The following is a 27,266-nucleotide window of genomic DNA, read 5'->3' as shown; positions in this document are numbered from 1 at the left end:
TCACTCCGTCACCAAAGTAATGTTTGCCACAGAACCACAAGTACTTTTCTTTTTTTTTCAGCTGCAGATACGGATCTTTCTGAATGAGACCAGATCATGAGCTGGCAATTATCCTAAACACAGCAGAGAGTGGGCCATTTATCTTTCAGCATTAACATTAAAGACCTTTGCTAAAATTAGACCTAACCGTTTTAATTTTGCAAAGCTCTCACATCTTTAGTCACCTGGTAATCAAATCCAACGTTGAGAAGAAAGGGACACAGACTCACAAGGACAAGCATGTAGCTGCTGCAGGAGGTTGTGCTACCTAGGTGCATTAATCCAGACTTAAAGTCACAAGGATTAAGGAATACCTTGCTGTCAGTAATAACAAACTCTGTGAGTTCCCGTTGCCCTCAAAGTAATAATTGTTATTTCGCATTTTCATCAGTGACAGTTGTTTTCTTCTCTTTCCATTACACCATGCAATGAAAGCCTGCTTCTTGCTATAATTCGCTGCGTGTCTGCAGCCCTGGTTAAGAGGGCTGACAGCACACCCAGGTACAGAAGGTCAGCTAGGCTGACATTTGTAAGCCAAGGCAGCTTAATTCCCCTCTAACCTGTACTGTACCCGGCTCCCTAGCGCTGCAAATAGTTTTATCCTTTCTTCCATAAATCGATTATGCTTTGGCAGTCAGTATTTTGCCCCTCACCGCTGCTCCTGGGAGCCTGCCCGATAGAAACCTCTCTGCCAGGTGGAAGCCTTTTTTTAAATTCCAAGCCTGTGTTTCTGTGTGACCAGCCTACATCCATCTTTTCTTCCCATGCAAATACTGCCCTAAAGTAGCCTTTCCCTCTCTCCTGTGTGTGTCCCCTGCCAAAAGTATTTATAGACAGCAATCTCATCCCCTCACAGCCTTTTATTTTGCTGGACTAAACCAGCCGAGCTCTTCTCTTTCCCCTCATTAACTCCCAACCCCTCTTCTTTTGATCATCCTGTGGTATTTGCCAATCCTGCGAAGGAGAATTTACATTAAACATTTCATGTAGCAAGCATGCCATTGCATCTTAAACGTATGTTTTGTTAGAATCTGAAATGACCTTATGAATTCTCATAGAAACAGTTAAATAAAATGCATTCCTTTTTATTTAGAAATTCATTTTCACTTGTTTTACCCTTGAGAGGTTTGTGCCTGTTTAATAATAACACAAAATGGGACTCCCTCTGATCACTGTACCAAAAATGGGAGTTTGGCTGATTCTAAGCAAGATACGTAAAAAGCAAAATGTTATCTGTGCTCCCATTCCTTCTCTCATGGCATAGCCTTACTTCCAGTTTCTGAAACCTTCTGCTGAAAATGTAAACGAACACGTAAAGCACAGCATCAGCTCAGCATCAGCTCAGCATCAGCTAAGATTAGGCCAGCTCAGAGGGCGGTAGGAACGAGGGTACCTCCTGCAGAGGTTTTATCAGTTCACGGTTAGAAGATGGGCACATTTGTCTCGTCTGGAAGTTGGGGCACACGGCAGGCTTCTGCCTCAGCTCCATAAAGATGGAGAGTGTCGTCGTCCGTCTGGCACAGCCGCCACGCTCGCTGGAGAGCAGCTGCTTGGCACCCCGTCCGCTCTGTGCCCCGCGGCGAGCAGCCCTGCGCACATCCTGCGGGCAGCAGCAAACGGGCTGAGGGAGGGAGAGCAGTGCTGTGCCACGGCCGCTGCTCTTCCTAGCGTGGTCGCGGTACGGGTCATACACATCTTGTAGCACTCACTTTTCTAAAAAGTCCAGCAAACAGACTTCGGCTGAGTGGAAAATACAGGTGGAAGGTAAAAAGAATCAGATTGTATTTCTCCCCTACTTGGACAGTCTCCAGTTACTGAACTCCACTTTGACACTGATCCTGTTCTGAGAGACTGTACTCCCGTGGAAATGGCTGCTGCTTATTCAGAAGTTTTTTCTACCGTTCTTCACTCTGGTTTATTATCGTGTTATTCACTTCTAATCAGAAGACAAGCGAATGTAACACTTTAAATATATAATGCCCTACCCTTTGCTGATTGTGCTGATGCAGAAATTCTGAAAAGCCACATCAAAAATAGAAAGTGAGAGGCTTGCAGACTGCAAGCATGATTCTGGGGGGCTGACAGCCTAACTGAAGATGCAGGGCTGTTGCTGGTTAGAATCACCATTTCTTCACAGTCTCCAACACAGGCTGTTGGACAGGAAAGGTGTTTAGAGCAAGTCTGAAAGCTGAGGAATTGCATGTTCTCACCAAGTCTCTGTTCGGTTCTCCCAAACAGCAAGACACGCATTTCTTGTGAAAATAATAATAATAATAATAATAAAATAAGACAAAATAAAATAAAAAGCAGAATTTGTTTTTTAACCCTTCAACATCAAGAAAGTGGTACAGACCGTTTTTCTTCTTTTCAGATTGCCTTACACACAAAATACACTTTTTTATTTCCACTTTGTTTTAAATTAATTCCCTGTCTTAATTAGTTGCATTTTCTGTCTTAGCCAACCACTTACTCTTTCCTGTTTGTGTATGGGTGAGACCAAAAAAAAAATAGTTTTTTAATTTTTTTTCTAGGCTACATCTGGAAGTAGTTGCACCTTTTGTTAACTTACTCTTTGTAGATTTTACTTGTTAATCCAGTAAGAAATTTTGGATTCTTAGGGATCAGGGACAGACTTTTTCCAGTAGATCTTGAGTGGGACATTAATAAATGTACGGAAGCAATGTTTACTTACGTCGGTCACATTGGAGTTGATGTTACTTCTCATGCATCTCAGAAGCCAAAGGAAATAAGAGTAGAGAAAATTCAAAAGGAATAGCAGTTTCTCATGAAGTGCATTGTTATCTCTACAGACACAGAGAAAAACTAATGGTTCTGCCCCAAAGTGTAGAAATATACTTGGGAATTTTAAACATATTGGCATGAAAGTGTGAAGAGCCTGATTAGAGGCTTAGAGCAGTTCAGAGGATTTTTGGTAGGCATAGCTTAAAAAGTCTTTGGCTGTACGTTTAGGTGTTTTAATTCTCAGTAAAACTCTATATTTTGGAACCTTTTATGTCAATTAACTTCAAAACACGTATATTAAAAGTATTAACTTTATACATTTAGAAAATAAAGTACAGCACTAAGGCGCTCTATCAAGATTTTGCAGTAAATCCAGAGAGAGTGCTAGGAATGGAAGATGGGAGGCCTGACTTCTGCTCCCATTATATAATTATTTGGCTAACTCTGTGTTTTTTAAATTTGTTTTTTACAGTACCTTAATCCAAATACTACTAAAATAGAAACCTTGTGTTGCTTTTCTTGAGTATAATCCAAAAAATGGGTCTCAAAATAGGCAGCACTGCTTTTAACCATTTTTTTTTTCTTGAGAAAAAGAGAGCCCTCACAAAAACTCTCAAAAGCTTCTCCCTAACTTCTCTTTACAGACAGGCAAGACTGAACAGTTACCTCACAGAGACAAAGGAGTTCACTGTTCAGCAGGTAAAAAAGCGGGACACAGCAAAGTAAATCAAAATAATTCCGCATTGCTTGGTGTGCAGCTACGATTCAGCCTTATCACTGACCCACCAGTGTCATCAAGCGTGTGTCTTAGCACGTCCACTCACTCCCTATGAATTGTGAAGCAAGATGTATGAGCTTATTTCAGCTGGAAACACAACATGCAGTACAGCGTGCTTGCTTCAGTTTGCCAGAAAAGGCAAAAAGTCAGAGGATACAACTAACTAATGCCATCACGTTCACATAATGAGCCTGATAGCTGGTTTAGAGGGCCAGTTATTACAACCAACATAAAGCAGGGATTTAGAGAAAGCCTTGAACTATAAAAATGTAGAATCTGCACTTAATTATGGAGAAAGCATAAACTTTAATTCTGAATATAGCAGCCAAAGAATTGGAACTGGGAGCCATGCAGTCAGTGTAACTGAGTTTCCTCGGCTTTTTCAATCTACGTGCATCATTGGCATTCCAGCACTACCACATTGCACCTACTACTGCTTCCCTTACGATGGTCACAGTTTTCAGAAGCTAAAATAATTCTAAACTTCCCAGTAGAATACACTGACTTTTTTTCCATGGACTGGGAAAGACGGTAGTATATAATGAAAAACGAAAGATGTTTCTTTAATTTCTAGGGAAAATACACGTGAAGAATACAGAGGAGAACGCATCAGAACAGCCCAGTGGGACAGCTTTCTGAAGTTAAATCTGTTCCCACAGACGAAACAGAACTCTGCTAAACAACCTCAACCTTATCGAGTTCTATTATTCCAACACAATAGTAACTGCTATGTTTTCAGCTGTTTCCACCGAGTATAATACATTTTATACCAATTTACTGGGAGAACCCATCCTATGGATGGACAGCTATGGCTATGGAGTTGTATTTCATGACAAGTCTATAGGACAGTATTTAATTTTTGTATTCCTTTTACCCAAATAGATTGTGATGTCCTTATTACAGTGAGTGTTCAAAAGGGCTTTAATAAATCATCAACAGATAGGAGACACTGGACAAGACTGGACAAGATATAACAGAATTCAGTTGTACCAAGTGAGATTTATGTATAGAAAAACATCTGAGCAGTAAAGGTATTTACATACTTGAATTTTCTGGAGATAGTCTGTAATCATTAGATTAAAATCATTAGATATTTTTAAGAAAAGTTTAGATAAACCTCAGACAGAAATTTTGTAGGTAATGAAGGTCAATATGATGAGAGGAGAGGGGATAGAAATTAAATTTCTTGCTTTTTTTTTTTTGTATTGCCCTATTTTTCTATGACACTCTGATTCTATATGACATACAAAGGAGTGTCATCTCATGGACAAAGTTTAAAGACAAAAGACAGAAGTAAACCACGAGTTTCCATGACAGAAAGGTTATCCCATATGGATTGCTTGAAGCTGAGTCATTCACAGCTCATAAATGAACTGGGAAAAGGAATGAGTGATGATGTGACAACATTTGAAGAACATATATAACAACTCAAATCTAAAGCTGATTGAAAAGTGCTGCAAGAGAGACTCCCATGACACCGTGTGAGTAATGGTAGCTGAAAAGCACTGTTCCAAAGTGCAGTGTAATGCACACGAGGGAAGAAAAAAAAAACTTGCATACATGATGACGGACTCTAGAATAGCTAGTATCAGTCAGGAAAAAGTCTTGAAGTACAGAAGGGATTATGGCTATGTGCTTGCCCTTTTCTTGTTCTCTTTCATTTTTTGCTAGATGGACCACTGCTGTGAACTACTACAGCCGTTCTTATCATCCAGTGAGGAGAGACTAAATGAATTTGGACCAGTTAGATGGGAAAATGAATGAGTAGGGGGTGATGAATGATCAAGAACTAAACTGATTTGAAAGAGGTTGGATAAACTTGGTTAATAAAGTGTCATTTGTGGCTATTATATACAGTGTTTAAGAGGAAACTACCAGCTCCAAACAGTTCAGCTTGGTAGAAGCTGAGAAGATGAACTGGCAAAAGAAACCAGCAACGCAAAAGCTGATTCCATCCTGCCTGGGAATGATTTTGAGCTTCGTGAAACTATGGTGGAATTAGACTCAAGAAAACCAGAGAAGAACTCCTATGTTGAGAGCCTTGATACATTACTGAAGTTCTGTTTTTCTTCTCTAATTTTATTATTACCTAATTCTATCCATGTCTCAGTGGCAAAATCCTAAATTATCTAGGTTCCAGAACTATATTTACAGCCAAATAGGAAATGACAGAATTGGCTGCTGGCTCATTACTCTGAAGAAGTTGAGCAACTCTGAATTTTAGAAGAAAGCCAGATGGTCTAATGGGAGCAGGAGCCAGAAGTGCCATTGCCATGCATTCTTTTATTTGGGTCCAGGCTTTCTATCTGTAATATAAGGCAGCGTGCATCCCCATCTTTAGGAAAACTTTCGGATTAAGGTTCTACCAAAACTATCACTTAGCTTTACTAGCTATGCCGTCCACCAGTAAAGAATTTGCAGTAGGCCAAATGTCAATCAGCCTGAAAAAAACAAGTGACCAAAATCTTTTTACAGTTCAGACTGTGATCTCGCCACTACAACTCAGTAAAAAAGATTCTCCTGAGACAGATGTCTACTGCTAATGCCATGTAGAGAGAAGACTAAGCACCAACTGTTGGAGCAAACCTACTTCTTAAAGCCTTGCCACCAGACCCTCAAAATTTTATTGTCAAACACCTGCAGTGCTTCTCTTGGGGTGAACTATCAAGGAGAAGGTGACTGGTGACTTTGGCCTGCCAGAAGGTGCAGAAACAAGGGTTTATGCAGGAGAAGAGCGGGATTGATGCATCCAGACACGATAACTAGTGGCTCTTACTGCAGTACGTTAAGACCTTTACAGCAGAGTAAGACTTCTTACCTTATCACCAGTTTCTGTGTTCTTCTTACTCCATTGTACACATAGATACTCAGCTAAATTAAAGAAACCAAAGGTATTAAATTAATGCGCCTAAACTAAAGCACTTTCAACTGCCACACTAATGCTTCTTTGATGTATAAAGTGCCCTTGGTTCTCTATAGTCTGTGAGAGCGTACTGCATCTGGCTGGGATGGAGTTAATTTTCTTCACAGCAGCCCGTACAGTGCTCTGCTTCAGATCTGTGACCAAAACACGTTGATAACAAACCCAAGTTTTGGCCATTGCAGAGCAGTGTTTGCCCAGCATCAAAGCTTTCTCTGTTTCTCACTCTGCCCCCGCAGCGAGTAGGCTGACCCAAAGTGTCCAAAGAGATATTCTGTGCTGTATAGCGTTGTTCCCAGGAACAAAACTGGAGTTTTTGCAAAGTAGCCTTTGCTCACAGACTGGCTGGGCATCAGTCTGCGGGTGGGAGGTGATGAGCGAGTGCCTTTGCATCACTTGTTTCTTTTCTTTTTTTTTTTTCTTTCCTTGACTTATTAAATGACTTTATCTCAACTTTTATCTCACTTTTGTCCTTTTAATTCTCTTCCCTCATCCCACTTGGAGCAGTGAGCAAGCAACTGGGTGTGGGTTGAGCTGCTGGCCGGGGTCAACCCACCACAAATGGGCAAGGTCTGGGAAAGAATGAGAAGGAGGGGGATGCATCCTACCTGGCTAATTGCCTTGCCTGACTCTTGCCTTCTGCAATGTGTATGGGAACTACCAAATCCCTATTACTAGGACTGCGTGGAAGAAGTCACAGTTACTTTTCTCCTTCTTATCTGCTGTGTCAGTGAGAAGATATTATGGTTCTCAAAAGGATTCACAAGTTGGTTGTTGGGTGAAACAACCAAACAAACGGGCTGCTTCTTCCAACCTCTAATGCAGGCATAGGCAGCCTGTAGCTCTTAAATCGCATGAAGCTTCTGTGTGGCTTCTGCAAGAGCTACACCATATGACAGACAGCAGGCAGCGTAAGTACAGAAGTTCCTGCAAATTCTGTGTGTCCAGCTGTTAGAAAATGCAAACACTGGAGCTGATGAATCTGGAATTACCCTGTTGCCTTGGACCTAGCTCTACTCTGCACTGCAATGTCTGTGACAGACAAGTCTGTAAAATCGTTTTGCAGTTCGACCACTCCTTTGGCATTGACAAGATGCCAAGTGAACTTAAGCTTTCATCTCTCATATTCCTCATCTGAAACTTTGATACTGCACAACCGCACTCAGACTCCATGACAGCCAAACTGCAGTCTTCCTCTGATGGCAGTTTTCTTATTAGGTAAACTTGCAGCACAATAGGGTCCTCCACCAACTCCGTGACTCCTGACGAACTGTAGGAATTTGGATTCTATGGGTGCATGAGCTTTTCAGGACTGTGTGGAAGAAAAAGAAAAGTGGAAAGTTTTGGATTTTTTTTGTTTGTTTGTTTGATCATTTTTTTGCCTTTTTTTTTTGGTTGGTTGTATATTTTTCCTCAGAGTGAAGAAACTTAAGTTTTAAGGAGTGAAATTCATATACTGAGCTTCAATAGTAACTTATTGGAACTGCATTTACCCCAGAGTCTATTCCGAACCTCATTTTCACCATTGGAAACCTCCATTATTCATGTTTTGGTTCTTATATCTATAAAGAGGAACAATAGACGTCCTTAATAGGACTACATAAATTTAATTGATAACCTTGGGCAGAAAGCTCAAAGCTCAAAGTATTAACCATTATTTTATTGCTATTACTTCATTATGGCAAAACGATAGTTGCTAGTGCAAACAGGACTTCCTTCATATAACCTATAAGTCCATCACTTACAATGGATTCTTTGGTCTAAGACCAAACAAAAGGAACTGAAACTTTAACATACTTGTTATAGAAACAAGCATGGCTTGACATAGAAATTAGTGCGTTATCAGTGGTAACAAACGGTAACAGTAGACAAGTATCAAGTTAGCAAATTGTTCAGATAAGAGGTCCCAAATATTGCGTGTATTGAACTGGATGCTTATGGAAAAGAAGATAAAGTAATATAAATAAAATTTCTTTAAGTGGTGACCATTTTGCTGGTTCTTTCTGGGTGTCAAGCCCCTTCAGTCTGTCTAATTTGGTCGTGCTGCTTTTGACTCGGGTCATTCCCATTCGAGTTGTGCTGTTACGAAGAGGCAGAAATGAGGCCCTGGCTTCTCTGGATCTGCGTGCCATCCTTTGTCCCTCCCCTGTGCCACAGCTCGGGCTCGGCCCATCATCCATCTTCCCTTCCCCCAGTGCCCCCAGCTCCCTCCTCCTGCCTCCCAGCTCCCAGCTGGTGACAACCACTGGGACGTGGCTGCTTTCTATCCGGGCATGTGCAGGCTGGCAGAAAAATAAATACAATAAGTTTTGAGCTCAGGCATCAGCCTTTTCTTCATGGTAATAATTGGAAGGAAGTGATCTTTCTTTTACAATTCACAGACTTGAAGGAATTTCGGTTTCTGTTTCAAACGAAGTTTCCTGTTTCTGTATCAAATGTAACTGCAATAAGCTCGTGGGTTCAAAAGTTATTAGAGAGGGTCTGACAAGATCAGCAGGCAAATGGCATTATCACCTAAACCCTGTTTCCTAAGGCTTACAGTCATGGAGAAGTGCCCTCTGATGATAAAACAAATATAATAACATCGATGACAGGTCTGGGCAACAAGGAAAATCTTGGTCTCCGGAGTTTCCAAACCATTTAGAACATTCAAGGGGGTTCTCCAAAACCATTTAGTGGCATCACAGCAGAAAAACTATAATTGTTTTGATTTATCAGGATTAATACAGAATTTAGTAGAGACCAGGGCGGCATTTCAGGAGCCAGAACTTGAGTCTTTGATAAATGTCCTTGAATCAATTCCCAAACAATAAAATTGTAGTTTGTTGTCAAAAACCTAGGGCTTTTTATTTTGAAAAAAAAAAAAAAGTATTCATAGGTGCTACTATTTGGAATTGAAAGATTCATTGGGAATGAAAGATTCCCACTGCCTTTAGAACTTTTTGTGTATGGAAGACCTTCTATGTGACCATCCATAGATGAGAATCATACGCCATGTATGGGTGTGTTTTCTGCCTTTATTAAGTGCATTCTTCTTTCACATTGCCAACATCCTAGACTGTATCCGGCTTAAATTCAGATACAAAAAGAGCTAGTTTTGGCACAGCACAGGTAACAGATGGTACCTGTTCTATAGTATGATAAAACTGAATGCTTTCTTTTGTGTGTAATCTCTTTTCCTTGATATCACTTAAATGTTGATACCACATGTCATCCTTATCCCTCCCAGAACACATTAAAAGCGAGGGGAAAAAAAAGCCAAACATCAAATTCACCTTGGTATGACTTTGATGGAAGTAAGATAGAGAGATTAGATGAACTCAGTGGCTTTACAAATTATTTTATTTTTGTCTGTCAATAATTCAGTTTTCATTGAAAGTCTGCCAGGTCACTGAAATGGTAGAAAAAGCCATCTAGTGTCAAAAAGATGTCTAAGAAGAACTTAATGTGTGAAAGTAGTATCGTGGTTATACCAACTATGGATGAACTGGAAGCAGAGAAGTAGATGTGATAAACTCCTGGTGAGCAAACAGGATGCAGTGACTATAGTTCGTATTGGTTGGGTGGTCGGGCACATAATACACTTTCACAGAGAAGTGATATAATATAGAAGTTCTGAACATCTACATGAGAAAGGCTGAAAATAAAGATAAAAGATGGAGGAAAGTCCCAGAACACGGGGAAGTTAATTTCCCAGTTCAGTCTGGTCACGCAAAAAAGCAGATCCAAGTGCTATGATGTGAACACTGCAGAGCTTTAAGTAGGACAAATCCTTTAGAATCCCCTCCAGAAGCTCATTCCTACGTCCATAAGCTATACGGAGTAAATTCAAGCGATGTTAACTACAAAAGTTGAATTGTTGTATGTGGTTTCTCTTCTGTTGACTTAAAGCTGTTTGTACCTGTTTATTTTACAGTTACACCTTTAGGCCATAAGCACGAAGTAAGTTTGCAGACAATTGTTCCCTTCAGAGATGCTACCACTCCCTACCTCCTCCTCACCGACCTTTTGCAAAAGGCCACCTAGTCCTGCAGCTCTGCCGGCCTGCTCCAAAACGTGCCAGCCTGTGTCAGAGGAGCAGCTCCCAAAGAAGCCCCCGAGGGAACAAGCCAGGGAGCACCGACACAAGCCCTGCCACCAGGAGATGTGGGTGAAGTAACCTGCTGCTGGGGGTGACAAGCCACAGGACATGTTATCTCTTCAACTGTGCCAGGTATGTTGGGAAGGGAACAGCAGCCCGCTGCCCCGCTGACAGCTTAACCCATACAAACAGATCTAAACCGTGCTAAAACCTTGCCTACACACAGCTCTGTGTACTATTCTTGCCATATTGATCTGGAAAATCAATAGAGCTGACGTGGTAAACCCCTCTTCTTGAATAGAATACTATACATAAAACTTATTTATAGTATTCTACAGGTTTTTTTTACTGATGTGATATTCCTATAAATTTAACTCTAATACAATGTTATTTTATCATATTCTACAACAGGAGGTTGTGTTGCATCCTAAGCCAACGTAGAAACATCCTAAGCCAATGCAGAAGCACAAAAGAAGATAAGTATCTCATCTTTACTCACATCTTTTATTTATCTATCATCTCAAAAGACATTTTAAATTTAATCTTGTCTTAAATTATACTGTAACATAAAGGAGTACAACTTTAAGTAGTTCTAGGAGGTCCTTATTACCCTAATGCACAGCAGGAACAGCGGGAAAGCTGCTGGGCAGGGCCAAATGAAGCTGCACCACAGCTGGCAGGGGCTGCGGGTCGCAAGGTCGCTCCCTGCCAGGTGGCACACTGAGGGGGGCTGAGAGCCCCCAGAGGTCTCCTGAATGCCTGCTGGTGGCATTGGAGTGGATACAACTTGAAACCAAGTAAAACAGCAGAAAAAATAGCAAACTTCTCATCTTAAAATCCTTCAGTTACACAACATATTTCTAAATGATGCTCCATATTTAAACAGTATCTCTTTCTTGAGAAACCTAGCAAAAGCCATTACTATATACAAAATACATTCAATGCATAAATGCATAGCATATAAAAGTATTGTGTTTCTCTAATTGTAAGGTTTCATTAGCAGGGGTAAGATGAAAAAAAAGGCTCCTTACCTGCTCTGATTCTTCTATCTGTACATTCACTTTGAGGGTGTACTCTATGGTTGTATTGCAGGTTATCAGTTTTACAGCTGCAGGATTATTGCCCGAATTGTAATCTCCAGGTGCAGTTTAGCACCATGCCACCCACATATGTACGTAGTGTCATCAGGGTCTGTTCTTCCCTTTCAGTTTCCATGAATCATGTGCTCCTCATGACTTATCTTCCTGCAGAAGGAAGTGAGCTGTAAAGCTATACACACACACAACAGACCTGCAGAAACAATTCTTAAAGGCAAGTAATGCATACTCAAGCCCTTGTCAGTGCCTGTGGCCACACAGTGGGCAAGTAGCGCCATACTCAACCCAAGTCCCTAACAGAGTATGAACTGTGTGACGGTCTTCCCAAGGGCAGCATCAGAGTTAGAGACTTCAGAAATGGCTTAATACTTGGTAGAAGCCCCACCTAGGCACTCCATACATCTTAGGAATTCAAACAATTTGCAGCGCCCTGTTCCTAGTAGGAGGTTCCTTCTTTAATCTCATAACAAATCCAAATGCAATCATTTTATTCCGTGGGACAATTTCCTCATGAAAATAGCAAACTCGGATATCTTTCTCAGTCAGAGGATTTAGAGCTTAAGTCATTCTGAAAGCCCCACTCTAATTAAGAGAAAAAAGAAAGTGCCTGCTTGGCAACCAGCATATGCAAGCAAGCTTTTTTTCTTGATTTAAGTAATTTAGATAGAGCAGCAATTTTATTTAGGTGAGACATTACAAAAATCATACACGAAGACAGGAATCCATCTGCTATTTCTAGCCAAGGTTCAGTTTACCAGAATAAAAGCATTTTGACAGGTATGTACCAAAAAGTGGTGGCATGAGGTGATACCCTGGTAATGATGGTATATTGTATCAGGGTATATCCCACAGGAGAGGCAACTTCTGGGACTGCATGCTAAGAACCATAACAGTTATTTAATCCAGAATTGCTTTGCCTGCCCTGGAGTTAATGGGATTGCCACTACCCTTTCCTGTTTTTTCCTTTAGAATAACCTTGCGTAAACAGAGAGTTTGATAGAGAGTGTACATAGCTTCCCAGCTCAGGAATCAGAAACACATGAGAAGGACCCTGAAGATAAACTACCCCTGCAGCAAAGATCTAGCATTTCCTGTTAAAATTCAAGATACAAAGAAAGCTTGACATAAACCCTGTGTCGGAAAATGTTTGACAGATCTTGACTCCATACTTCCTGTCCAGTAGCTCGAAACAACTGGGGCATTTGGTGCTCTGGGTAGGTGGCCTGCAGGGGATGGCACTGCCTGTGCACTCTCTTGTGTAGTAGAGGGCACTTTGCACCACCCCCTTTGTTGATAGAAAACAAGGGAGTGGTATATCCCTTTTTTTTCAAAACAGATGATCTCAGCTCCTGGCACAGGACATTTGAGATGCATTTCTCTGAGTTCAAGTAGATCAACGTGTGGCCTGTGCTGTACCAGGGACTGCAGCCCCTGAGACTGTCCTTTATCTCTGTGAGATGCTTATCTGTCACTGCTGAGACATTTATGCAGAAAATGCAGGAACTCTCAGCAGCTTGTCCAAGGAGTGTCCCTGAAAGACATAAATACCTTGTAGCCATTTGCATGAAGTTTAATGTACTCCATTCAATCAGTACAGACAAACTTGTACCCCAGAAGAGCTTAACAAACCCAACCTTGAGAGAGCTGAATTTATACAAAAGCTTTGCTGTTCCTCGAAAGAAGTCCTGCTGGAGATGGGGTTTGAGAGGAAGATAATCTGTTGTTTAACTGGCAGACTTAAGGTGTATGAGAGTCAGCTGTGACTTCCAGAAATTTAGCATGAAATCGATACTGGTGTATTCCATTCTATGCACTTGTGTCATTAAAAAAAAAAAAAATCAATAGCTGCATTATCTTTAGATTGCCTCATATATTGTGGCACTGTGAGAAACTAGGTGTAGGAAATAAAACCTTAAGCCACCCAAAGCCACTGCAGTTAATCATATTTAACACCTGGCTAAACTGGGCTCACCCAGAGCTTTTGGGAGGGTTGGGAATAAACAATCCTGCTCGAATCGCTCTGTTGTATTACCTGAGAGCCCATTAATAGGTGCAGTTTCTATTAGAGCCGTATGTAATTGTAGAAGCCATGGGCCCTGATCAAGTTTAGGACAATTTTGTACTTCTCATTTCTCTGTTCAAGCACACAAATGATACAGCAACCCTTGGAAGGGCCTCCCATTAATTTTTCTATGACCTACAGACAGACTGACTATTGACCATAAATCTATTTACTTTTAATTAATATATTTTAATTAATATATCATTATGAAAAGTACATGAGAGGAAATTGCAGAGAGTACGCTCTGCTGGTCAAACTCCATAGTGATGCCATAGCACCGAGTTGCAAAAGCTCGGTGCTTTGAGATTTGCTCGGTTGCAAAAGAGTTGTTTACTCTCTTTAATCTATAACGTAAACGCACGTACTCTACGACAATTTCCTCCAAACTGGTATAAAAGCTCATCTTTTGTGTTGCCTGAATAACATAACTTCCGTGAACAGCTCACACTTCAAGAGGAACAACCAAAACCCTCTGAAGAGCAGAGGGGAGAACAAAGTGCCAAGGTAGGGCAGGCACCAGTGGGGAGAGCCAGTTCTTTGAAACAGCATGGGACCAGAGACAGATTCCTGGAAGAGTCAAGATGAGTACAGCAAGGAAAGGGGAGTGGAGCTCAAGGATTTCCTGTTGCATTTTAATTTGAAATGTATGCTTTTTCATTTGCAGCAATGCTTGAACCTGACTTTTTCCTCTCAAAAAGACTGCCTTTTCTTTTTTTCTGTGGCTTAGCATAACAAAGGGACAGGCTTTTAATGGCAGCTGGCTTTTCTTTGCCTTTCAGACAAGGGAAAAAATCTGATTACCTCAGAATATGTATTTTAAGTGTAGAAAAATGTCCTTTTTATCCTCCTGGATCCTTACTGATCCCTTCCCATACTCGAGTTCCCAAGCTGTTCTTATCTTTACCCAGTGAAGATAGGCCTTTGGGTACCTGGGCGCTTGTCACTGCAGAGGACATTATGGTGGCCATAAGCACTGCTTCCCATATTAACATTGCCTCCACTGCCCCAGTGCTCATACTTCAAGGTCCCCTGTATCAGTTCCCCTTCCATAGGACTTTGGGCTCACAGGCAGTCCCTGGCAATTTAGCATCCCTGCAGCAATGCTGATACCCAGAGCAAGCTGTCTGGAAGGAAACAGACCCTCTGTCTTGTATCTGGAAGACCTTCATGCAGGGAAAGTTATTTAAAGAAGTTCCAAGTTCCTTCTCCTTCCTGTTAACGAGCAAATCTTAACGATCTCTCATTTGACAGACGGTCCTAGAAAACCACGGTTTCCATAACTGCTGAAAGACTGACATAGATTAAGGGGAAAAATGGGTTAAACAAGGGATAACGTGCTTCCAGAGCCTCTTTATTCCATGGAGAATGGTGATACAGATGAACATATGCAACAGAGGGACAACATGCTGGGGAGATCACAGAAAATATCACGTTGCTGAAAAACAACATCCTTCAAGAAAAACAGAGAGGCAGATAGGTGCATCTGTTATCAATCACCGCTTCAGACAACAAGTTTAGGAGTCACGGAGCAAAAGAAACAAGCCTTCCCCCCAAGGCTCAAATTCCTCCTTGGAATTTCTTCAATTTTCGTGTCTGCAGAGCTGTATTTCCTCGTCCACCCCGTGCACAGCAGCTATTGCCAGCCTCTTTCCCAGGTTGACTGCCCAGCCAGGGAAACCAGCAGCATCTTGACAACAAAACGCACTGGCTGGCTACGAAAAGACACAATTGCTTTCACAGTGCATTAGCAGCTTTAGCCCATTAATCTAACAATCCCAGAAAGTGTTGATCTATTCCCAATCACACACGTATTCAATCATTGATTTTTTTTGTCTGTTTTCAGTAAGAATATTTAAATTACAATATTAAATTCCTGTGAAGTTGTCTATAGTACCGGTTTGGCTTGAGAATGTAAAACTGTAGAGTGCATTACCACTGCACCGAGTGCTCATATATTCACGTTAAAAACAACCAAAACCCAGCAGTTTCCTTAGTGTAAGAATAGGCTTGCTTTGGAATTCCAATACTAACTGAATAGCAAAAATCTCTGTAAACACCACTGCATTTAAAGCTGGAACATGTGTATTTGTATTATTTGCAGTCTTCAGGCCACTCTGTTCTGGCTCCCAGCTCCCCCCCCATTCCCAGCTGCCGCAGGTACACGTGTAACCCTGTCTCTCCCTCCAGGCAGCCCAGTTTGCCTTGCCCTTTACTTGTCCTTCCCGAATTCCCGAAGGCAATGGGGGACTTCTCGCTGGGAGAATGGGGCCAAAAGCGATGAGCTCCTGGGAGGGGGAGAGAGGGGAAGTGGACCGCAGGGAGATTGGCCCAGCCATATGGAGAGGGCAGCTACAATAGCACTTGGTTTTGGAATTGGAGCTTGCTTTTGAAAGGAAACTTTTGATTGTCCCCATTCTTTGTACCATGCTTTGGTCCATGCTGTAGAGTGGTCCTACCGTACACAAACTAGATTTCTGTAGGCTAAAACTGTATGTGAGAGCACACTGCAGGAGCACACATTCTGTTTTTTAATGGATATTCAGTCTTGGGAGCAGACTAGAAACAATCCAAAAGTAAAGACCCCTGACATTCACACAATATGGATACTGAGCTGTCAGAACCAGTTCTTTTGTTCTGCAGACCCGTTCCCAGAGACGTGCCTTATGGTCGCGTGTACATCAGCAAGAGCAGGACCTCCAGCAGTACCCTGCGTTGGTGCTGTGTGCTCCCTTTGCTTCCCAAGTCTGTTATTTTGCTCCTGGATATTTCCAAACACTCCTCCAACCTACGGACTCCAATCTCCAACTGAGGAGAATTCAGTAATGAATGTAGTTAATTTGAAACTGATTATTTTTTCTAAGGTCAATAATGGGAAAACCGACTATCAAGCAAGAGCCCTCCTGAGAACACAATACTACAGGGATCTAATGTTACCCTTAACAAAGCAATGCTATAACAACTAGCCTGATGTGTGCCTGCTCAACCTGACAACCTACTGCCAAGCTTTCCCTATTGCTTAAAGCAGGCTTCACAAAAACAGAACTAAAAGTACCCAGTGGTTACAACAGCATGCTCTCTTCACTGCAACTAGTCTTAATACGATGTGTCGCTTGTCAGTTTTAAGTCATCCAAAGTCACCTCGCATTTGCTGAAATGAGCGTTGAATCTCTTGAATCTCTCCTTTTTGGTTTCTGCATTTGAGAAGGAAAGGCTAAGTTTCACTGTCCATGCTTCAATTAAAAAACAAAACAAAACAAAACAGTCAAAGATAAATGTTTCCTGTAAGTATTGCACGTCTTTCTTGATCAGCCAGGGTTTACATCATGGACAAATATGCCTATTTGTATTCAGAGGGTGCAGACTCAGGATGCGTCCCGTCTATTTCCCTACCACAATCTCACCATCCCCTGCTTCAGATGGCTCTGTTCCCCAGGCACCACCCTGAGTCATAATCTTAGGAAAGTAGGAGATACTTAATGGTCTTGCAGACCTGCATGACAACTGTCTTTATTGTGGATTTTCCAGCCCAATTGATTGCCCACTGTCTGGTAAGCATGCTAGCAATGCAAACTTCTAGAGCATGATTGGTATTTGCTTATCTGTCGTCAGAGTGGCTCTCGCTCTGATGTCTCTTTGATGAAGGGCCAGAGCCACTACCTCTTCAGCATGCAATTTCATTTTTGTGGCTTTCTTCATTCTGAATTTCTTCATCCACCGCTCGTCATCCAAAATCTGCAACATGCACTTTCACCCTCCGGTGTGTTTTTCAGGCCCAGAAACATTATTATTCCATGGTCTGAAGTTATTTTTTTTCTCCTCCCCAGAATTTCGTCATTCTTCTCCCATTACTCATCACCATTTTAGAAGGGGTTGCTGAAGTCCCACGTATATCAGAGATATGCGAACCAGAAATGTAAGGTACATTAGCCTTTGCAGATCTCATGTTGATGGCAGAGAGACAAAATAGCAAAATATAGAACTAATAATTAAAAAAAAAAAAAAGTTTTATTTTAGAAAACACCATGTAATAGAGAATTGTGGGAGACTGATTCTAATATCTTGACACTGGAAGAATTCTGCAGAGAAGTGCAGTACAAGTTGGTACAAGGATGCCTCCTGACATTTTGCTGTGGCTCCACCCAACACAACCACACACAGTGAGGCTGGGTTGTGTCAGGCTAAGCGGCTACGTATAAATGTACTCTGATGTTGCAGCGTCAGCTGTTGTAGGCTGACAGCATACTTGCTCATGTAGTCATATCTTTAAACCTTGGGGTTGTCAGTTACAGACTCGAGGTCTAGAGAACTAGCTGAGATGCAGACATCAGTAATGCAGACATCTCAGGGCAGATAAGACAAATTCCAGTGCTGATGCTGTAAAGGCGGAAGACAAAAGCTCTCAGATCGATGTAGGGATGTACACCTGAACAGGGGTATTTGTAGCCATTCTTCATAAGTTTTCTAAGAAACTTAATATGATTTTCTCTCCAGCAAAAATGCATCAGTCTTTCAATCCCTGAAACAGAAAGGCATGCTTTGATGCAGCTCTTTCATGCAGCATTCATGCAAAATCATTGGCAAACAGATTATGTTAATAAAATAAATTATTCCATATATTATTTTTTATTATAACTTAGCTTGTAGTGCTCTTGAAAATGTGTAAAAAGATTGTTGCTGTTTCTGCATAGGAAGTTAAGTTCTCTGCTCACTCTTCCCAGACTGGCCATAGAGTTTCACTACCTCCCTGATGCCTACTCTTCCATGTTTTTAAACCTTTCGTGAGCCCTTCACAAGAAGCTACTATGGTCACAAGAAACTATTTGTGGGACTATGCCTCATTTTTGAACTTCAGCAAACACCATTCTATTGAAAGAGGTTTGAATGAACTGTGACACTTTCCCCTGTTTTGGAAAACTGCATGGTTTCAAATTAAACTGAAAATAAATGCCCCAAAAACTAAGTGATTGTATCCTGAAAGAAATGAGAGAAAGTTTACATGCTGTACTGTTGGACCCGTAGAACAAGTAGCCCCTTTGGTGTACCTAGAAAATTTAATGAAACCTTGTCTAAAATAGATCGGGTGATTCATGCCCTAGACATACCTGTTCTTCTACGCTGACCACCAAGTGAAGCACTGGGTGACAGGCTAACTTATCAACATCTACATTGCATATGTAAAATTAAACGTCATGAATTTCTCTGGTTGCATCTGTAATCACTTCAGACACTTCCTAGCAAAAAAAGAAACATGATACCTTCCAAAGAGCTCAAATGCATGGCTTTTGAAAGCCGAGAAATGACTTGGAAGTTCTTTGACCAAAGGGAAATATCGATCAACTTTTTCATGAATAGTTTTGCCACAGAGCAGTTGGACATCTTATAAGTGTCCACAAAGTAAGCAGACACAGACATCGTTGAGAAGAATACTTCAACAGGGAAAGGTGCAAAAATACGGAGCAGACAATCAGAGGCAGAGGAAATAGGCAGAACCTGGGCAGAACTTATTGAGGGTCTGTATAAAGAGTATTTTCTATTTTTCTATGTAAAATTCAATACGTGAAGTTTCTCAAACTAAAACGTGTTCTGTTCTAGGCTAGAAAATTAAACTGAGCAACCAGTAAAACTTCACCACTCCAGTAGTCGTAGGAAATGACATAGTGATAGCACGCTGAATTACATTATTTTTCTGACATAAACAGATCTGATATGGATATAGAGGAAGGTAAATAAATTCTTAATTACTTGTCTAAATCTTGCCTTTTTTCCTTGTAAAACTAGAGATTGAAGAGAATGGCTAAATTAACACCTTTAAATCACAGAGAAATCAGAAGTAACATTTGTACATGACGCTTTACAATTTGAAGACATAATATTAAGTTATTAACTTCTTGTACTCCCAAGTACATCAGGTGACTGTGAGTCAAGAAAATGTATACTGTCTCCTACAATTGTCCATGTATGTCACTTACTACAAGGACCAAATTACCTTTTCTTGGGCAAGTTTGGATGTAGAGTATCCAGATCAGAGGAGTTCTTCAGATGACAAGTCTTGAATACCTTGTTGAAATATGAACTAAAGAGAACAGAGAGAAAGTAGGAGGGAGATGAAAACAGAATTATTACTTTTTATAGTATGTTATATGTTGCAACAAAGGTTAATATATATATATATATATGATTAAACTGACTATATTGCTTAAGATGTGCCTTTTTTTCATAACCAGACAGCATGTAGTCTATCATTACACATGAAAGGAAATTGCTATTAAGAGATATTCTATCCGTTGATCAAATGACGAAAAGACCCTTGAGCTTGCAGTCAGTAATATGTGCAAAAAGGTTCCATGTCTGTCATCTACCACAATGAGCCTTACTGGTGCACAAGTTCAAAGCTGCAGCCAAAGAAAGTCGTGCATTGCAGACCTTAGTATTTTGAAAACATAGAGGCAAGGGTAGCATTAAACTACTAAAGAAACATTCATGAACGGTAAGGGCCCAAAGTACACTACAGTTTAATTCAGGACTACTGATCCATGGCAAAAAGGGCAAAAAGGAGACAAGAAAAACTAGTATTTTTTGCCAGAACCTTGTAGGATGTTAGCAGCAGCAGCTCCACTTATGTACAAGCTTTGCCTTCCAGTCTTCAAAATGGATAGATTACTTCTTTCTGTCATACAAAAGTATGCGCTCTGTCATGATTTATCCTAGACCAACTTTCAGAAATGAGTCACAACCTTTGTTTAAAGGGTGTTGGGTTGTTTTTTTTGAAATGCTGACACAAGCTCAGCTACTGCATTGGCAACAGGGAACACTACTGCGGAGAGACGTAAATGACAGTCGCACAGAGTAGAATAAATTAATTCAATTGTAAAACAGCCAATTATACATTACATCTGGTATTTACTCTTCTTTGTTATAAGACAGCTTTTTTCATGCTATGGTTGAAATATAGCAGCCTGCAAAAGCAGTGGTAGAGCCATTTTGCTTTTATCATATCAGTATTGTTCAGTGTCTTATTTTAAGGTTTGTATTTCTATTCATGTGATAGCCTCATGTTTTCTTTTGGCTTCAGTTTCAGAGTTTTAAAATTTTGCCATGTACACATTGAGAAATACCCCAGAGGTCAAATCCCGATTTATTGATGTCTGAAATCTCATTATTTTTGAACAAATCTCATTAGTTTAAGACCTAACTGGTGATTTTTTATTCTTAGGCTTATTAACATTGATAATAATATAACTAATGTATATCTCCTCTTTATATAAATGAACAATTAGAAACAATATAAGCAATTGTAAGCAATATAAATATTTTTTTTCATTGCTTTTGTGACAAATGTGATGAAATTTTCCCTGAAGAGGGTTGATTATAAATCAATTACAATCGGATGTCTCTGCAGAAACGACCAGTATGAAGAGGAGGCAGCCTGGTTTTCTTCAGTCAATTCAATAAAGAATGAACATGCTTCACCGCCAGCACAGACTACATGAAAACAAAAGGAACATTGTCTTAAACTGAACTTTGGGCTTACCTGTGCACTCTTTAGGAGAAACGTATTTTTCACTGTTTCAACGATGATTTCCTGAGAATCCTTTTAACTTCAACTATAGGCCGTGCATGTCGGGTCATAAAAAAAAGGGGGGGGGGGGTGAGGGAGAGAGAAGGTAGGGTGCATCTTTGTTAACTCTGTGTAAATAAAATTCCTCCATGTGGTTGAAATTCCATCCTTCCCAGGCTGGGTCCTTCAGATAAAGCTCTTATAAAGTCCAGACTGGATATTTGAAAAGTTGGAGTTTTGACTTTTCCTTGAAGTATAAATAATTTTTGCACTTTTTGCTGGACCAAATCATCTGTTTTCTCTCTTGACTGCTATGACTTTTTTGGTTTACCTGCTTATCAGAAGATAATGGAGAGAGGTCTCAGGTACAAACTGTTAATGATCTAAATGAAGGAAATGAGACAAACTAATAAAGACGTCTTGTGTTTTCATTTAGCATTTAACTACAGCACGTGTCAATGCAAATGTTAGAAACTATTTAACTTAAACATCTAATTTTTGGGTGATGTTTCTCTTGTGCACTGGGTATGGGTGGGTAGAGTAGTGGGTGGGTGGGAAAGTAGATGCAACCTGAATTCCTGTTGTGAATACAATTCCATTCTACTGATTTCTTGACCAAAAAAAAAAAAAAGATAAAAAAGAAAAAGGACAGCATCCATATTCCTCTGTGGAAGCCCTCCTTGAAGGTCACCTCTGATTATCTTGTATCCTGGTGACAGAATATTATAATACTAAAAAATTACCCTTTTTTCCTCTTAAGAACCTAAGAGGAATCTGCTTTTCTCATTGTTGTCCATGCTAATACTTCAGTACATGAATTGCATCATAGATTTGTGTACCTCTATTGATTTCAAATTAGTTTAAATGTTAAACATATAAATGTTTGCAGGAGCAAGGCCTTTGTTTGCCTTTGTTACTCCTTTAGACTGGAATCTCATGACCGATATGATTGGGGTATCTGGAGATTGCGTTTGGTCTTAAAGTATGTAAGATTTCTATTGACTGAAAGCTTTGTTTTCAGGTGCAATAGGAAGACTAGGGTCATAAGGAAAGCTGTTGGTTTGCCTCATTTAGTAAGGTAATCTTGGATATTTTTAGGATCTCAGATGGTAATTTTCTTGCTTTGTAGCACTGACTGAAAATCAACATTGCTTCAAAGTTACTACTGATGCCATACCTCAGAGTGGGGGAGGTTTAGGAGAGTCAATTTATTTTCAGGAACACAACTGCAAAACATCTCAAGCAGCAGTTTCTGTGCGGTTTTTAATTATCCCAAGGTAGGGATTGATACACAAATTCAGAACACTGAAAAAATAATATCACTATGAAAAAAAAGGATGACTACCTAAATCACTTTTTTCAGTCCCCCTCTGAAGAACACCTATAAATGCAAGTTTAGAATATGGTTAAATTAAGACCATATATTTAATAGATTAAATATAAATTAAAAAGTGAAGTAGAATATAACTCCAACTTAGATAAAAGCATTTATGAGCAATCTTCATAAAGACAAAACATTTACATTTTAATCCTTACATTGTGAATTACATTCATCATTGCATTCAGTGCATTATATTAATTAATCAAATGTGTATAGGCATGATAGTCACTGCCTAAAAAATAGGAGTTCAGATTAATGACAGAAGAGGGCTACAATAGATAGAATTTGCTTAGGTCAAAATTGATTTGGGGAAAAATGGTAAACGCTCCTACTCCAAGAGTAAACCATACTCTCAATTTCAAAAAGACAAGTTTGATAAATCAAGGGAACTTACCTGTGAAGTCAGGGACTGAGGAATCCAAATGCTGAGGATAATGTAATTATTTTCTATGAAAAGGATCATGGTATGCAGACTTTTTGTCTTAAGAAAGCAGGGAAAGTTCTAGAGAAGGGCTGCAGAGCTAGTTCAATAAATAGCCATAAGCAAAAACTGAAACACTTAGAAAATGGCAAAGAGGACTAAACACAAAGGAAAAGTTATCTGAGGGATCACGAAAAGGAAGGACAAAATGAGAATTGCCAAAAATCAAGCTGAGTTAGACTTCAAAAAAGATATGAAAAGCAAACAGCAACAAAGTTTCTTCATCCCCATAAACAAAAGACAATAAAAGACTGTAGCTGCTATGCAGTGGGAAGTGGACAGAGATGGAAGATAATCTTGGCAAAAGATAAATTGTGCTTCACTACTGATCTGAAAAAAAAATAATGTGCCTCAGTTTTTAATGAGGACAATGACCGATCATTGGAGCAAAGATGGTTTAGATATTAGCAGGAGTATGGAAAAGCATAGTTCAGAACAAAGCAAAAATCAGGAAAAGTAATGCAGTCTGTTCAAGAGACTGCATCTTGAGAGAGACTTCTCCATCTCCACTCCATTTCTGAGAGGAACAAGCATGTAAACTCAGGGGTCTAGTACCCAACGAATGGAGAGAAACCAGTTTCACACCTATCACCAAAAAGGTGGCTAACGCCTGCAGTGGTGATTTTGTAGCCATGACGTGTGGGCCTCTAGAACACAAACTATCAACTACACATTAGTTCAGAGTTGAAATTCTTAGTGTGTTTATTTCATTCACATTTTCAAAGTGGAATCAAGTGGTTATTCTATTGGCCAAACATTTGCTCCTAGACATTTAAGCTAAACTTTGAGAATCTTCAGTAAATTAATAATAAAAAACAACATACAATGTCCAAGTATCAAATGAATGTTACGTCTACTGTTGCTATTCAATGTATACAGAATTTTACGAGAATTAATTAATTGTCAAAGTTTCCTGGGTTTGATTGGCAATTGCCATTTGTTGGCAAAGTGAGTGGCAGCGCTACATTTACAAGTTCTGTCAGTCAAATCTGAGCTAACTGCAGTGGAAATCATAATGGCAACCTGAGAAGGATTTCATAGCAGGACAATTCTTTGTATTTATTTTTCTCATTTAATTTAGAAGGATATTTGCTGGTTGTAGACAAGAAGTAGGAAATAATCATTTGAGATACTTGCGATTCCAATTTTGTGCTAAAAATTGCTCGAGTTACTAAAATGTTGCTGTTGCTTGTTACTATAGTAAAACAACTCAGAACTTCCGTAACGTAAATGAACAGCCCAGATTTGCTACAAAACTGCTCCTGACTTTTGACTCACTGAAATGTGAAGTTGGCTCTTGTTGCCATTCTCCCTGCAAGCAGAAATCTGAGAAGCGGGGCAAGTAAATTGAAACAGGAATGGAGGAGCAGGGCCAAGTTGGCCATATTAGAGATGAATGCTTTTGTTTTTTAAAAAACATGGGGGAAGTGTCGTGAAAGTCATGCATTCTCTGGGCATGCACTGGCTTTCTAGAAACTTGCTTTTTTGTTCTTTTTGTAGCGACCATCAAAATGATTGAGGAAGGCAGCAAAGGTGCTCCTCCTCCTCACAGCACACTAGTTTTTGTTTCTCGTGGTCACATACCAGGGTTGCAGAGAACTAGCGTAACATTAACCTTTACATAAATATTACAATGAATGTTCTCCTTCACAAAGAGTGAGCATGAGCCTTTGCTGCCCGTTGGGTGGAGGGCTGGTAAATGAGGCTTTATTCCATATTTGAATCTTCATTATTCTTGGCAATGCCTCTCATCTAAGTTGGCAGCTCAGAATTACTTTGCTGCCACAGCCCCCTATGGATCGTTGCAGCAGCTCAAAATAGCTGTTCAAAGTGAGGAAACCTCTGCACAAGGAGTAGCCTCGAGGGAGAAATTTCAAGAACTCTACAGCCCCTTTGTGCTACTGGAAAAGTGTAAAGAGACTGGGTAAGAATACAGAATTCATCGTTGTCCTTTCCTCACAATAAAACATTCATACTTTCTCATCTTTCTTTCTGGACTTGGTTATTTGTTGACACTAAGCTTGCCAGATTCAAGAATACGGGTAAGAGCAAAGACTGCTTCTTGCTGGCTCTGGGAGCTCTGTGTCTGGCAGCTGGTTTGGTAAGGAAAACGGGGAGCAGCTTCAGCGCCACACAAGTCTGCATCCTGTTTTGGACTGTCCAGAAGCTCTGTTTTGGCAAGCAGCAACTCTGAATCATGCTGACTGCTGGGCTCGGTTACACACCTAACAAAAAACAAAGTAAAACCAAGCTGATACAATGACATCAGTTTTGTACTACACACAAATTCCTCCTGTTTACGGGGTAATGCACCTGGCCAGTTGCAGCCTGCTGCACCAGCAGATCACTACAAAGGAGCCAGATCATAAATAACTTTTGGCCCTATGTCTCACGATCATATGATGATGCCTGAGCCTTCCTGACTTCCAGAGCCTGCCTTCCTCCAGATTCAATTGTTTGACTAAGGTTATTAAATCAATTTTAAAACTGCTGTGGTTAAATTAGTACGACCCCTTTGACCAGATATTTTGAAACCTGCAAGTCCTTCGGCTCCATTCCCATCCCTTATCTGTGGGTAATCTCACTTGTAAACATGAATTCAGCTACCATCTTTCCAACGATGACTCACAGAACCTCTCTCTAATCCACAACAATCTCCTTCTGTCCTTCCTGAAACCTCAGCCTGTCCCTCAGACAATACTTTGTTCATGCCTACTTGCCAGTCAGGCTGAAAAAAGGGCTTTCACTGCTCTTTTCTCTCCTCCACCTGCTCTCTCTCTATTTTTCAGCAATCAAGCCTCTCATGAAGGAAGGCCTGCAGCCTTCAGCAGTAATATAAATCACTCTTCAGGTGTTCGTACCCACACTCTCTGGCTTCAGATATTCTACATCGCCCTGCTGCTTTTCCATTACATCAAAGTACTTGTCTTTGTTTCCAAATTCTTTCACGGCTTCATCTTACTCAGTGCTGAGATCATTTCCCTCCTCACATCAGCTGGTGATACTGGGATGCATTGTCACATGTTAAACTTTCAAACCAGTGCTTTCCACTGCTTTTTAGGTTATTCCCTCACATTGAGAAGCTTCCTAGAAATAAGAAAGAGGGACTTTTTTGTTGTTGTTGTTGTTTAATATTGTCCTTTTCTGCAGTGTCTTAAAGGTAGTCTTACGGATGATTGCTGTGCCTTAAAACCAGGAGACAACTGCCACAGCTAGTAGGCTAGGCCCACTCAGACTAGCGTCTGGTAGCAGCTGGGAAGAAATTGAAGCCCAAATTGGAAAAGTAAGAGAAAGTGGTGGCTGAATGGGGCAAACAAGAACACAGAGAGCCTTTGGGAAATGCTGGAGACGGTACATACACACGTGGTCCAAGTCATGGGGTGAAACTACACTGCAGTCAAGGGTCAGCAAGGCAAGGGCTCCAACCAAGACAAGATGATGACGCGCCTGGATGGAGAAACATCACATGGACCACTTGCAGACAGAAAGCGGGATCAGCCGGATGACTGAAAACTAACATCAAACTGACAGAAGATGGGATTTGGGATTAGTGTGATGGATGCAGAAACAAGCGTAGGGGGACTAGTACTAAAAATAAACGGGGTCTGGGGCTGGACAGAGTTCACAACCTCACGGCTTTGGCTTCATAAGCACTTTAAGGTGATATAACCTTTATAACTACTAGAACAAGTGGTCCTGCACTCCCCACCCGAGGTTTCTCGTTTGTGCCCTAGCACAACCTCTTTATGCCAGCACAAGCACTCATGCAGCTGGGACACGGACCAGCTCGGGGACCTGATGCAGGTTAAAGCCGATCATGACTAAAAACTATTAACCGTGATTAACACCGAGCAGTGAGCATTCAGCCTGACGCAGCGGGGAGCACACACAGGGCGGAGGGGGAGCGCTTTATTTCACAGCGGTGACAGCTCGCACCGAGTTCGCCGGGACCGCAATGGGGGAGCTCCCCCCGCGCCTGAGGAAATGGCACCGGGGAGCGGCCGGGCCGCTGCGGGCGGGTGGGGCCGGAGGAACCGGCATACCCCTGACGGGCGTCCGCGCCAGCCTATGAGAAGCGGCGGAGGGCGGGCCGGAGAGGCGGCGGGCCAATGGCAGGCGCCGCCCCG

The 27,266-nt window shown here is 40.9% G+C and overlaps 2 long non-coding RNA genes across 3 annotated transcripts; one reads left to right on the top strand and one right to left on the bottom strand.

Moving 5' to 3' along the window:
- Positions 1-1,718: 1,718 nt before the first annotated feature.
- LOC308192904 lies at positions 1,719-27,211 on the bottom strand. The gene is made up of 7 exons (XR_013949208.1): positions 26,499-27,211; positions 21,251-21,323; positions 19,706-19,792; positions 11,592-18,235; positions 6,378-6,430; positions 2,732-2,768; positions 1,719-1,752 (listed from the first exon to the last, which is right to left on the bottom strand). It is a non-coding gene; the product is annotated as an uncharacterized lncRNA (long non-coding RNA).
- On the top strand, positions 7,802-21,323 carry LOC308192907. Of its 2 annotated transcripts, none has more exons than XR_013949211.1 (3): positions 7,802-10,692; positions 10,972-17,632; positions 21,119-21,323. It is a non-coding gene; the product is annotated as an uncharacterized lncRNA (long non-coding RNA). The 2 variants fall into 2 exon arrangements; XR_013949212.1 differs by having other exon boundaries at positions 10,972-17,637.
- Positions 27,212-27,266: the final 55 nt, after the last annotated feature.

The sequence above is a fragment of the Anser brachyrhynchus genome (genome assembly GCF_964034855.1).
Source record: "Anser brachyrhynchus genome assembly, chromosome: 3".
Lineage (NCBI taxonomy): Eukaryota > Metazoa > Chordata > Aves > Anseriformes > Anatidae > Anser > Anser brachyrhynchus.
Note: the sequence above shows the minus strand (reverse complement) of the source record. Positions and strands in the feature narration are given on the sequence as shown.